Source organism: Phodopus roborovskii, unplaced genomic scaffold, assembly GCF_943737965.1.
Source record: "Phodopus roborovskii unplaced genomic scaffold, PHOROB, whole genome shotgun sequence".
Lineage (NCBI taxonomy): Eukaryota > Metazoa > Chordata > Mammalia > Rodentia > Cricetidae > Phodopus > Phodopus roborovskii.
The window spans coordinates 10,123,006-10,135,875 of NW_026126571.1; positions in this window are offsets into that span (position 1 = coordinate 10,123,006).

The window sequence follows — 12,870 nt, forward strand, 5'->3', positions numbered from 1 at the left end:
GGGCCAGCCGTCAACAGAGATGGCCCTTGAATCCGGAAGGCCTGGCTCCGGGCCCCGCTCTCAAGTCTTTTCCAGCACGCCACTTTGGGGTGGCCTTGTTCCTTCCTCTCCTTTGAGGGTCACTGTAGGATACAGCCGGGAGAGGGGAAGAGGGGCATACACTACGGAGGTTGGGGCCAGGTGTGGGGAGTGTGATGCAGTCTCTCTGACAGCTTTCATATTCATTTCCCTGTGTGTCACACTCACCTCCATGTCCCGGGACCAGAAGGAAACAGAGCCGCGGGCTGGAGCCATGCTGGGTACTGGAGGAGAGCACGACCCAAGCATTGCCTGTGGCCCTAGCCAGGGCCAGGGTACAACTGCTTAAGTTAGGACAGGCCAGCCAGGCGATGGTGGCACACCCTTTAATCCCAGCACTCTGGAGGCAGAGGCAGGCAGATCTCTGTGAGTTCGAGGCCAGCCTGGTCTACAGAGCTAGTGCCAGGACAGCCTCCAAAGCTACACAGAGAAACCCTGTCTTGGGGGGGGGGAGTTAGGACAGGCCTGCTGGGTCTGGAGAGATGACTCTGGGGAAGAGCTCTTGATCTTGCAGAGGACCCAAGTTCAGGTTCCTAGTACCCAGGCTGGGTAGCTCACAGCTGTCTGTAACCTCAGCTTCAGGGGATCTGAGGTCTCTGTGGGCACTATACTCACATGCACATACCCACAAGCAGACACATCATTAAAAAGAAAATAAATCTTTAAAAGAGAAGGAAACAGAAACAAAAGCAAACAGAAAAGGCATGCTGCAGACTGCTCCAACATCTCTGAAATCTTATTAGAGGCTCATCCTGGCTGGGTTGCCGAGACTCATCCCAAGACCATCAGTCCTTTCTCAAGTCCCTGTTTCCTTTCCTGTGGTTTCCCACTGAGTGAGGTTCTCTTCTGGAGCCCCGCGCTTCCGACAGTGGAAAGAGTTCCTTTCGGTTCTAACTGAGCAGTTCTGACTGCTGCTGGGCCCCTGGCTCCCCTGGGAATTCTAGTTCTCTGGAGCCAGATCCTGGAGCTGATGGAGAGGTCGGACTCATGCAGCAGCAATGACCTGGCTTCTCGCCCTTCTATCATGGGGCACAATTTTCCTTTCACATACAAATAAAAACATCACCCCACCCAGTGTCCCAGGGAAGCAGCCACAGCCCACTCACACCCCAGATCCCTGACAACTCAGGACTAACATCCCAGATCTCTGCCTTTGGTCTCTTGGGTCAGCTCCCTGTGGCCCTTTCTTCAGCCACCTCTCCTGGCCACTTCCTTATCCTGTGTCCCTGAAGCAGGGCCCATACTAGGCAGCATGGAGAGCTGTTAGTGTTTGCTGTTTGTGACAAAGTTTACAACATTTACCAATCACAATGAGCAGGGCATTGCCTGGGTGTCCCCATTTATGGACAGTTCCAGCAGCTGTATTCCCTGACGCCACATTTCTGGGCTGTGACTCACCCTAAGGCCCTACAGCTGTGGCTGAAATCTGGTCTTTTTATTCTAATGCCCCAGGCCCCAAAGCTGAACTATAATGTAGGGTGACCAATGGATGGGCCATGAGGCAGGAGGGTAGCTAGCATGGCTAGTCCCCTGCCTCAGCGCTGGGTGAGGGTCTCGGTCTTGTCTCCAGGAGGCTTGGGGGTTCCCTAGACCAGCCACGTTCCCACTCCCAGGTACCCTGTACCGAAGACTGGTTCAGAGGCAGCAGATGGACCACAGAGGGAAAGGAAAGCAAAGGATGGCCCTCCCCAACGTGCAGGAGCAGCGAGGCCATGTCCTACGCCATCTTCAAAGCCATCTGGCTCACAGACAGCCGGCTTTCATCCTCTGGGATTGCATTTCCAGCCTTACAACCAGAAGTTCCCAGAAATTCCCCTTACATACTCACAAAGGCACGTAATATGCACCGCACACACTGTGTGTGTACACGTGTATCTGTATATGCATGTGTGTGTGCCTGTGTGTGTATGTGTGTGTTCATGTATGCAAATGTATACAGTACCAGTGCACGGGTGTGTCAAGGCCTGAGGAGGGAGTGGTGCATGTCTCCCTGTTTCACCGTCCACCTTGTTTCTTTGATGCAGGGTCTCCCACTGAGCCTGGAGCTTGGAGCCCCAATGTCTTCCTGTCTCTGTCCCACTTAGTGCTGGGGTTCAAGGCATGCAAGGCCATGCCCAGAATTTTTATATGGGTGCTAGGGTTCAAATTCCAGTCCTTGTGCTTGCACAACAAGCCTCCCTAAACACTAAGCTACCTCTGCAGCCCCCCACACATACTCAATTAAGAACTACAGGTCTGGGAGTGAGCTAGCTCAGTTGGTAGAGTGCTTACCTAGTACGCATGCCTTCAGATCCCACGGGTCACGTGACATGCCTTCAGATCCCACGGGTCACGTGACATTGCTGGTCCTGGCAATCTCTGGTGTCACCTTTAGGGGTTACCTCCCTTGGTCTGGGGCCCAGGACCCAGGAGCCAAGCCCCAGGAAGCGCTTGGCCAGGAGGTGGCAGCCTGTGTTGTCCGGTCCATCGCCAACCCCTGCTACTCCATCCCCCGACGTGAAGACCAATGGCTTAAGTGCCCCTTGACAGACACCATGGCCTCTGGCAAGTGAGAAGACAGACACCCAGAACAGCCTCCAGTGACATTGAGACCAAGCAAGGTCCTTCTGGGAATCTGAGGGCCTGGCGTCGACCCCATGGTGATGCTCTCGAGCAGAAGCAGGCAGTGGCCTCGTGAGCTCGGGGTCCCCAGCTAAGTGATGTCCCATCCACTTCTTTAATTGCCTTTTTCTTGTTTTGGACTCAGATGAGAACTCCCCACATAACTGCTGACCCATGGAGTCTGAGGGCCTGTTCTCTTCAGGCAGCTTCTGCTTCTGCTCCTGGGAGATTAGCAGGGGGCAGGAGGACACTGTCCAGAGATTTAAAACAGAAAAGACCAGAGCCTCTAGAGGAATCCGTGTAAATGCGCATCCAGGCCAGGGAATGGCTCAGCAGGTGGAGGGGACCACTGCCAAGTCAATCCCTCAGTTACCCGTGGTAGGAGGAGAGAAAAATATCTTTTTTAGAAGAGTTCCTCTCTCAAATAAATAAACACATGAATAGAAATAATTTAAAAGGAAGTGGCCATTCTTCTATTCTGAATGGAGGTTACCTCCCCAGATCCTAGACCTCGAACTTCATACCCAATGGGCCTTCCTGGACTCTCCTTTTCCTTCATAGGCCATTGATTTGTGTGGCTAGCTCCCTGACTCTGCCAGGCAGACTGGGCAGGAAATAGCACACCTGGGTTATCTCCCCAGGATAGGACACAGGGCAGTGTGTGTGTGTGCGCGTGTGCGTGCGTGTGTGTCTGTGTGAGTGTGTGTTTGTGTGCTGTGTGTCTCTGTGTGTGTGTGTGAGTGTGTCTGTGTCTGTGTGTTTGTGTGCTGTGTGTCTGTGTGGGTCTGTGTGTCTCTCTCTGTGTGTGTGTGAGTGTGTCTGTGTGCGTGTGTGTGTATGACTGTATGTGTCTGTGTGTCTGTGTGCGTGTGTGTGTCTGTGTCTGTGTGTTTGTGTGCTGTGTGTCTGTGTGTCTCTCTGTGTGTGTGTGAGTGTGAGTGCCTGAAAGGCAAGTCACCTCCTGCTCTCTGGCATGCTGCTGGGCTGAGCAGTGAGCCCACAGGGTCCTGCCTACCTCACCTCTGGCCCTGGCTGTTCTACAGAGCCCGGTAGAGCTTCATGACAGGGAGCAGATGAAGTGAACGGTGTTCTAGGCATGAAATGAAGGCTCTGGGAACTGGCTCAGCACCATGACAGGAAACAGGAAGTCTTGTGCTTCTCCAGCCAAAGCTGTTCAGAGGGTGAGACGGTGGCAGGATTGTGTGTGTGTGTGTGTGTGAGTGTGTGTGTGTCAGTGAGTATAGCTGTAAATGTGTGTGAGTGAGTGTGTGAGTGTGTGCGAGAGAGTGTGTCAGTGAGTATAACTGTGAATGTGTGTGTGCGAGAGTGTGTGTGTCAGTGAGTATAACTGTGTAAATGTGTGAGTGTGTGTGAGTGTGTGTGAGTGTGTATCAGTGAGTATAACTGTGTAAATGTGAGTGTGTGTGAGTGTGTGAGAGTGTGTGTTTGAGTGTGTGTGAGTGTGTGAGTGTGTGAGTGTGTGTGAGTGTGAGTGCATGTGTGTGTGTGCGTCTGTCTGTCTGAGGGCCAGAGGCTGATCTCCAGGCCTACTTTCTCACACAACTCTACCTCCTCTGCCACCTGGGCTGGGCTATTCCCGTTACGGTCCTCCCCCCCCACAGGTGCCCACTATCCTCAGGCCCAGGTCTCCCTTCTCTTTCTCGCCCTCCATCTGGAACCATTTTACCTTCTTTGGGTCCTGCTTCCCCTTCCCAGCCTGGTCTCCTTAGCGTGTTGATGTTGGTGGCTGCGTGTCGTCACGGGTGTCAGAAGCCTGGTGTGGTTCCCAGCCTTCCTCTGTTTGGGTGACCCTGAGCAAATTAGTCCCGTCTAAGCCTCCATTTCTCCCTTGGGAAACAGGATGATGCAGTCTCACTCCATAATTCTATCTCACTAGACGGTATCTGAGGAATCCCCAGCAGTTAAAATGCAAGTAGCCCCCCGCTCTGAGTTCCCAGCCAGGCACTGCAACAGGGGGAAGGGAGAGGCATTTCGTTCTGTCTGCTTTTCCACTCAGCACTGGCCTCATCTGGCCTGGCCCCTGCCAGGGCTGCGTCCTTCCTCTGGCTCAAGCCTTAAGTCAGGGGACTGGCTTCCTCTTCCAAGTCCAGCACTATTCCCAAGAGCCAGTGCTTCAACTAGTTGCCTGACTGCTTGCTGCGGGCCAGAGTGTCAGCCCGTGAGCCCTGTTCTGCCACAGTGGCTGAGAGGCCTCTGGGACACAAGGAGGGCACAGGGCATCCCATTGTTCTAGAGAAGCAGCTGCCTGTGTGCAGCTGCCCCGCGCTCTGTCACCTGCTGCCCTCTTGCCTGCCCCGTCCTCTCTGCTTCCCCCCTTGAGTGCCCACCCCAGTGCCCACCCGCAGCGAGAGAGCCCTCCCCACCTGGTACCTCCCATGCTTTGCTCTTCTGCAGATGTTCAGGTGCAGTGCTCAAGGTGCAGCCCTTAGTCCTCATCACGCACACGCCCCTCCCTAACGGCTCCATGCATTTGGCTCCACATCCGGTTCCAGACATTGCCTGGTTCTATTCACGGTAAAGCTGAGTCTTTACTGTCACATTGTATGTGTGTGTGTGTGTGTGCGCGCGCGCGTGCGTGCGTGCGTGTGTGTGTTTTAAGATAAGGTCTCATAACTCAGGCTGGCCTGAACTTCATATATATCCAAGGTTGAACTCGAATGTCTGATTCTCTTGTCTCTGCCTTCTCAGTGCTAGGATTACAGGCTTTCTCCACTACACCTGGTTTACATGGCGCTGAGAAGCTGGCATAGGTCTATGCATCTAGTCAAGTGCTCTATCTACTGAGCTCCAGCCCCCACTACGTGAGTTTCTTGGCACACCAGACTCAGTATGCCTCTAGGATTTGCGTTAGCTGTTTTCATTGCCTTTATCGTGCTGGTAAGTTTTATGTCAATTTAGCCCAAGCTGGAGTCATCTGGAAAGAGGGATTCTCAATGGAGAAAACGCCTGGCCTGTAGGCAAGTCTGTAGTGCATTTTCGTAATTGATTATTGGTATGGGAGAGCCACACTGTGAGCAATGCCACTCCCTTGCCAGTGGTCCTGGGTGCTAAAAGAGAGCGGGCTGAGCAAGCCATGGGGAGCAAGTCAGTAAGCAGCCCCTCCATGTCTTCTGCATCAGCTCCTGCCTCCAGGTTCCTGCCCTTACTTCCCGCAACTATGGAATTGTAAACTGGATTAAACCTTTTTCTCCCCAAGTTGTTTATGGATACTGGTGTTTCACCACAGCAATAGAAACTCTAACCAGGAGTCCCCATGGCTGGTTTCCTCATCTTCTGTTCTTCAATTGAATGTCGATTGTGATGTTGAGTCTTGTCAATCAGATGGAATGTAGAATCACATGGAAGACACATTGCTGGTTGTGGCTCTGAGAACATTTCTACAGACGTTAACTAAGGAGGAAGCCTCACCTTGAGTGTGGGTGGCATCATCCCATGGGCTAGGATGCTGAAACTAATAAAAAGAACAATGTGGGCTGAGCACCAGTACCCATAGCTCCGATGGCTGTGGGCTGAACATCGGCACCCATAGCTCCGATGGCTGAGTGTGAACTCAGTATGGCCAGCTACCTCACACTCCGGCCTTCATGCTTTTGTCATCATGATGGATTGTCCCCGAAAATAATGGCCCCAAACAGACCCTCCCTTCCTGCCCTAGTTTGCTTTCTGTTACTATGATGACCACCATGACTAAAAGCAACTTGGAGAGGAGACGATTTATCTCATATTAGACGTTACGGTCCATCGCAGAGGGGAGCCAGGACAGGAGCCTGGAGCAGACACCACTGGGGAACCCTGCTTACTGGCTTGCTTCAGGCCCACAATTGACCTCCCTTACACAGCCTAGCCCTGCTTACCTATGAAGAGTAACACCCATGGCGCACTGGGCCTGCCTACACCAATTAGCAATCAAGAAAGTACCCCATGGGCCAGTCTGGGAGAGAAGTTCTTCAGCTGAGGTTCCCTCTTTCCCAGTGACCCTAGATTTGTGTTTTTGATGCTGAAGCTAAAACTATGACCCTTCCTTAAATTACTTATGTCATAGCAACAAGAAAAGTAACACATGGGTCTTCTCCAGGAAGCCGGCCCTCACACACTTAAATCCTGCCCCTCATCCATCCCTCCTCATATCCGACCCGTTACGGTCATCCATTCTGCCCCTCATCCACTCCCATGGTTGATCAAAGTCTCCTCCTAGCAGGTAAACTTTGTCAGGAGTCAGTTTTTGTTCTCTGCTGTATTCCTGGTATCCAAAAGGTGGGTGGCCCACCATGGCTGATTAACACCTATGCATTGAACAAATGAGTGGCTGTTTCAGTAAAGATCTGTGTCTTCATATTCTGGGGTTTTAAATCTGGAAATGGGGTGGGTCTGTGATTGTTCTTACAGAACATGCGAAATGTCCATCAACAACCCCAGATGACTTTCCCAAGAGGTTCTAGCCATTCCCTCGCCTGGTCTAGACCTTGTCACACTTGAACTTTTGCCCATCTTCCAGGGAAGGGGGAGGGAGACATCTCATTGTTTTGACCCTCATTTTTTCTGAGGAATAGAAGGGAACATTCTCTCATGTTTATTGAGCAGTCAACCTCTGCTTCTGGTGACCGCCTTGCTCGTTGAGTTTGCCCTTTTGAAGGGGAAGGATGACTTTTAATTTTGACACTTCAGGAAAATTCCAGAACCATTGCCCTAGTGGGAGAGCCCTCCTGGCTTTCTACCGGCTGACAAGCTACGGAGTCCCCGATGGACTTCGGAATGATTGGTGTTTTCAAACTTGTAAAACAAGCTTTACTAATTGTTAGCCCTTTTTTTTTTTTTTTTTTTTTTTTTTTTGTTTTGATGAGCTCTCACATAGACCAGATTGCTCTTGAACTTATCATGCAGCCAAGGATGACTTTGAACTCTCAACCTTCTGCCTGTATCTCCTGAGTACCAACCAGGGTTCAGGTCCATGCCGCCACACCTGGTTTACAGGGTGCTAGTGATCAAACCCAGGGCTTCATGCCTCCTGGGCAAATACTCCACCAAATGAGTTGCTCCTCCAACCTTTAAAGTGTAGTTTTTCCTTTTATTAGCTCTCTATAATGAGGGGTTGTGTTACTTTAAAAGAAATCACATTAAGAAACAATCATAGGAAAGTCCTGCACTGCCATGCCAAGTGGAAAAAACATTTACAATTAGGACGTACCTTTTGATTACAACTGCATAAAAAAAGCTCTGTGTACAGAAAGTCTATCGGTGGCCCCAGCCAAAATGAGAAGGGTGGAGTTGGAGATAACTTTTTCTTGCTACAGTGGAAAAAGGAGTCTGAAGAGCTCCAGAGGTGATGGACTTGGCCATCACATCATCCTCCCGCACCCTTACAGACATCACTAACCAACCACTTTCTTTAGTCTTTCCTATTTTTTTTTTTTTTTTTTTGAGACTGAGCCTCCCCTATCCCAGGCTGACCTTGAACTTGTAGGCAGCCAAAGATGCCCTTGACCTTCTGAGTGCTGCGTTTGGCACTTCGTTTGGTACTTGGAATCTAATTCAGGAATTCATATATGATAGGTAAATATTCAACTGAATAAGCTACTCCCAACCCCTAAACCCTTCACCATCCCTTCCTGAGCTGGAGAGTATGGTCAGAATCTGCATTAGATGTCATTGTTGGTGCTGAGAGATTTAGTGTATTTCTAGGGGGCTGAAGAGGCCAGATGTCCCCTCTTCCACCATCTGAGGACACAGCGATAAAATGCCACCCATGAACTAGAAAGCAAGCCATCAGCAGTCTCCAAATCTGCTGACACAATGACACACGGACTATTTCCTCCTTCTCCTGTCCTCTTCCTCTTCCTGTACTTCCTCATTCTCGTCCTCTTCCCCTTCTCCTCCGGATACTATTGGTATTGCTTTGTTCTTGCGATGCTAAGACTTCAACCCAGGGATTCCTACACACTAAGCCTACCCCTGTACTAGACCCCCATGTCCCAGTGGGACTCCTCAGCCTCCAGGACTGTCAGAAGGAAGCAGACATTTATGGACATTTCTGAGTTGCTTGCTGGTTTGTTTTTAAGCCATGCTCTCTTACCCAGAGTCTTAGCATTTCTGTTGTTGTAAAGAATCGCCAGGACCAAAGCAATCTGGGGAGGAATGGGTCCATTTCATCTTACGGTGTAGTCATCAGGGAAGGAACTCAAGGCAGGAGTTGAAGCTGAGGCTGCTAAGGACTTGGGCATCCAGGAGGCAAGCCTACTGTGAGCTGTGCCAACCAAGGAAGGCTGAGCAAGCCAGTAAGCAGGGAACCTCCCTGGCTTCAGCTTCAAACCCTGCCTTGAGTTCCCTAAGTTCCTGCCTTGATTTCCTGCCCTGACTTCCCTTAGTGATAGAACATCTGTTAGACCATCTTCCCAGAGATGGTACCACCCCCACCCACAGTGATCTGGGCTCCCCCACACAAACTACAAATCATGAAGATAGCCCGCTGACTTGCCTGGAGGCCAATCCTACGAAAGATTTTTCTCAATTAAGATTCCTTCTTCCCACATGACCTTTAGCTTGTGTCAAGTTGACATAAAAACTAGCCAGCACACCCAGTGAACGTTACAAGTGCTGTCATCATCTCTGTGTGCTGTAATGGGAATAAAATTTTGGATCTCTCATAACAACCAAATTTTATCCCGAGGAACAGCCTCCAAAGTGAGTTGTTACTCAGTCCAGTCGATGTGTGTCAGTGGATTCTCATCTGGGGCTGATGTTTTCCAATCATTCCGAGATAACCATTCTCACAAATGCTTGCTATCCTGGTAAGGTTATACTGTTTTTCAACTCGAGACACAAACTAGAGTGTCTTAGTCACAGTTCTATGGCTGTGAAGAGAAACCACGACCGACCAAGGCTACTCTTAAAAGCTGTGGTGCTCGCTTACATTTCCAGAGGGTTGGAGCATCGTCGTCATTGTAGGAAGTAGACAGTCATGCCACAGAGCCATAGCTGAGAGAGAGCTTTACATCCTAATCTACAGGCAGCAGGTGGGAGGTGGGCAGGGGTTTGGTGTGGGCTTTTGAGATTTCAAAGGGACATACCTCCTCCAACAAGGCCACAACTCCTAATTCTTCCCAAACAGTTCCACTACCTGGGGGCCAAGCATTCAAATCTGAGACTATGGGGGTCTCATTCAAGCCAGCACACTTGAGTTAACTGGGAGGCAAAACCCCAATCGAGAAACTTCTATATCAGTGTGCGGCAAGTCTGTAAGACATTTTCTTGATTAATGATTTATGGGGGCGGAGCCCACTGTGAGAAGAGCCATCCCCTAAGCAGGTGGTCCTGTGTGGTGTAAGAAAGAAGGCTGAGCAAGCCATGGAGAGGAAGCCAGTCAGCAGGGGCCCTCCATGGCCTCTTCAGATCCTGCCTCTACTTCCTGCCTTGACTTCCCTTAGTGATGGACTAGAAACCCTTTCTGCCCCAAATTCCCATGGTCACGGTCTTTCTCATAGCAATAGAAAGCAAACAGGAATACTTGTGGTGGTTCGAATGAGCATGGCCCCCACAGGATCGTATGTCTGAATACGTGATCCCTGGTAGGTGGCACTATTTGGGAAGGATTAGGAGGTGTCTTTAATTAGGGTTTCCATTGCTGCAATGAAGGAAGTATGGACAGGAACTCAAGCAGGGCAGGAACTGACACAGAGGCCATGGAGGGATGCTGCTCACTGGCTCGATCCTCATGGCTTGCCTGCTCAGCCTGCTTTCTTGTAGACCCCAGGACCACCAGCCCAGGGCACCACCCACAATGGGCTGGGCCCTCCCCAATTAATCGCTAACTAAGAGAATGCTTTACAGCTGGATCTTATAAAGACATTTTTTCAGTTGGGGCTCCTTCCTCTCTGATGACTAGCTTGGGTCAAGATGACACACAACCAGCCAGTGCAGGGGGCATGGCCTTGTGGAGGAGGTGTGGAACTTGGGGTTGCCTTGGGGTCTCAAAAGCCCGCACTGTTCCCACTTAGCGTGATTAGCCCAGCCTAATTGTGGATCAGATGTAAGCTCTCAGCTACTGCACCAACCCCATTCCCGAATGCCTGCCTGCTGCCGTGATTTCTGCCCTGGTAGTCATGGAATCTAATCTTCTAGAACCATGAGCCCTCTATTCAGTGCTTTATTTTGTAAGTCGTCTTAGTCATGGTGTTCTGCCATAGCAGTAGAAACGCCAGCAAACCGCCTCCCCCTCCTGAACCCTGGTTTGAGTCCTCTATGTGAGGTCTGTCTGATATCTGCAGAGCCCAGCAGGGTGCTCAGTCTACTGTTAGATGGGAACTCCCGGGTTAAGCAGTACTTGCCACTGCTTAGGGGGGGGATTTCTATTGGCGACCAGTCTGTATGAATGGTGACATTACTCCCTCTGGTGACCCCCTGAGAGGACAGGATAGGGACCCAAGCCAGCTTGCATTGTGTCCGGGAGACGCAGGGGGCATCACCCTGTGCTCCTGGCGCCCGTTGCGAACTCGGAGACAGGTCCAGTTGGTAAAAGTGGCCTGGTTCCCGGCTCGTTCCTCCTCTCCACCTCCCCTCTGTTGACACACAGGGATAATTCATATAAACGCAAGTCTAAAGATGGGAAACAATGAGTAAAGAGTCCTGTTAAAAGGGGTCAAAGACAAACGTATGCATATTACAGAATTGCTAAGGGCTAGGTATGCCGTGATACTTGGGAGAATTCCATAGTTTGAAGTCAGCCTGAGCTACACAGCAAGTTCCAGGCCAACCAAGATTACATAATGAAAACATTAAAAAACAAAACAGAACAAAACTCCCCCCCACCCCACCCCACCCCACCCCCGGGAGAAAGAGACTATGAGGTGGACAAGCATACTCTTGGGGCTGTACCAGCGTACAATTCCTAGTTTAGATACTGTACCATGGTACCCTGATCATATTTATTTGTTAATTATTTGTTTATTGTCATCTTGACACGGGGTCACTTCATCTGGGAAGAGGGAGTCTCAGTTGAGAAAATGCTTCTCTATAAGATGGCCTGCAGGCAATCTGTGGAGGCATTTTCTTCGTTAATGATTGATGCAGTGCCACCCCTGGGCAGGTTGCCCTGGGCGACAAAAGACTGAACAAGCCTTGAGGAGCAGCAGATCCGTGTCCCCCATGACCCCGCTTCAGCTCCAGCCTAGTCACCCTGACAGACACCCTGACAGAGGAGAGCAGCTGGGTGAGCAGTGCTTGAGACTCCCTGTACTTTTCTATGAATTCCTAATTATTTCAAAGTAAGGCCGTAACAAGACAAATCCCTTCAGGCCCTCCCCCAAAGAAGTATGTCCTGGGGGTCATTTTGTTCACAGGCATCCATGTACGGAGGTGCCTGTTCACAACTTCCTCTCAGGAGCTTTTGGGTCCAGGAAGTTGGGGGTTTGCTTTGACTAAGGGGGGACTAGAAAAGTCCCGTGATGTCATGCTGTTTATTAGACTACAGCTTCATCCCAGCCTGGGGACAGCCCTGGGGACAGATGTGTCAGAACCAATGTTCACAGATGCGGTTCCCAGGTAGCAGGGTCCCCATGGCCTGACAAGTGTTACCTGCAGTGGACAGTGAGTTCTGTTCAGGTCAGATTCATCTCCAGTCATCACACGTTTGCACACATGAACACATGTTGGTTTTCAGGGCCTCTGGACTTCCAAACAGCAGAACAGAATGCCTGGCCTCTGCCCGGGAGGCCCAGGCCTGAGCTGAGCTGAGCTGGGGGCAGAGGCTACCGTGCTCACAGAGTGAGTGGTCCCTGGCGAGTGAGCGAAGGGAGCACTCAGAGCTTCCACACTGAATCCCTTGGCGCCCAGGGAGTGTCTAGTCCTCCTTCCCCATCAGGCACACCTTGCCTGTAGCTTACTTATGTCAAGAGTGGCTGGCTGGAAGATACAACTCACTACTGCCACCAATAACCCAAATGCACCCCCAGGGCCCCAGCAAGGGGGGAATCGGTGCTAAGTTAAAGCGGGGTTCTTGACAAGTCAGTGAATCAAGAGATTTAAGAGGCAAGGCCAAGGCGGGAAGAGACGGGAAGGGAGAGAGGGAGGAGGGAGCTGGAGACGGAGGGAGGGAGAGACAGAGACAGAGACAGAGGCATGAATGGCCGCTAGGGAAAGCAAGTCCACACCTAAGATTTTGAGGGCAGGTTTTTCTAG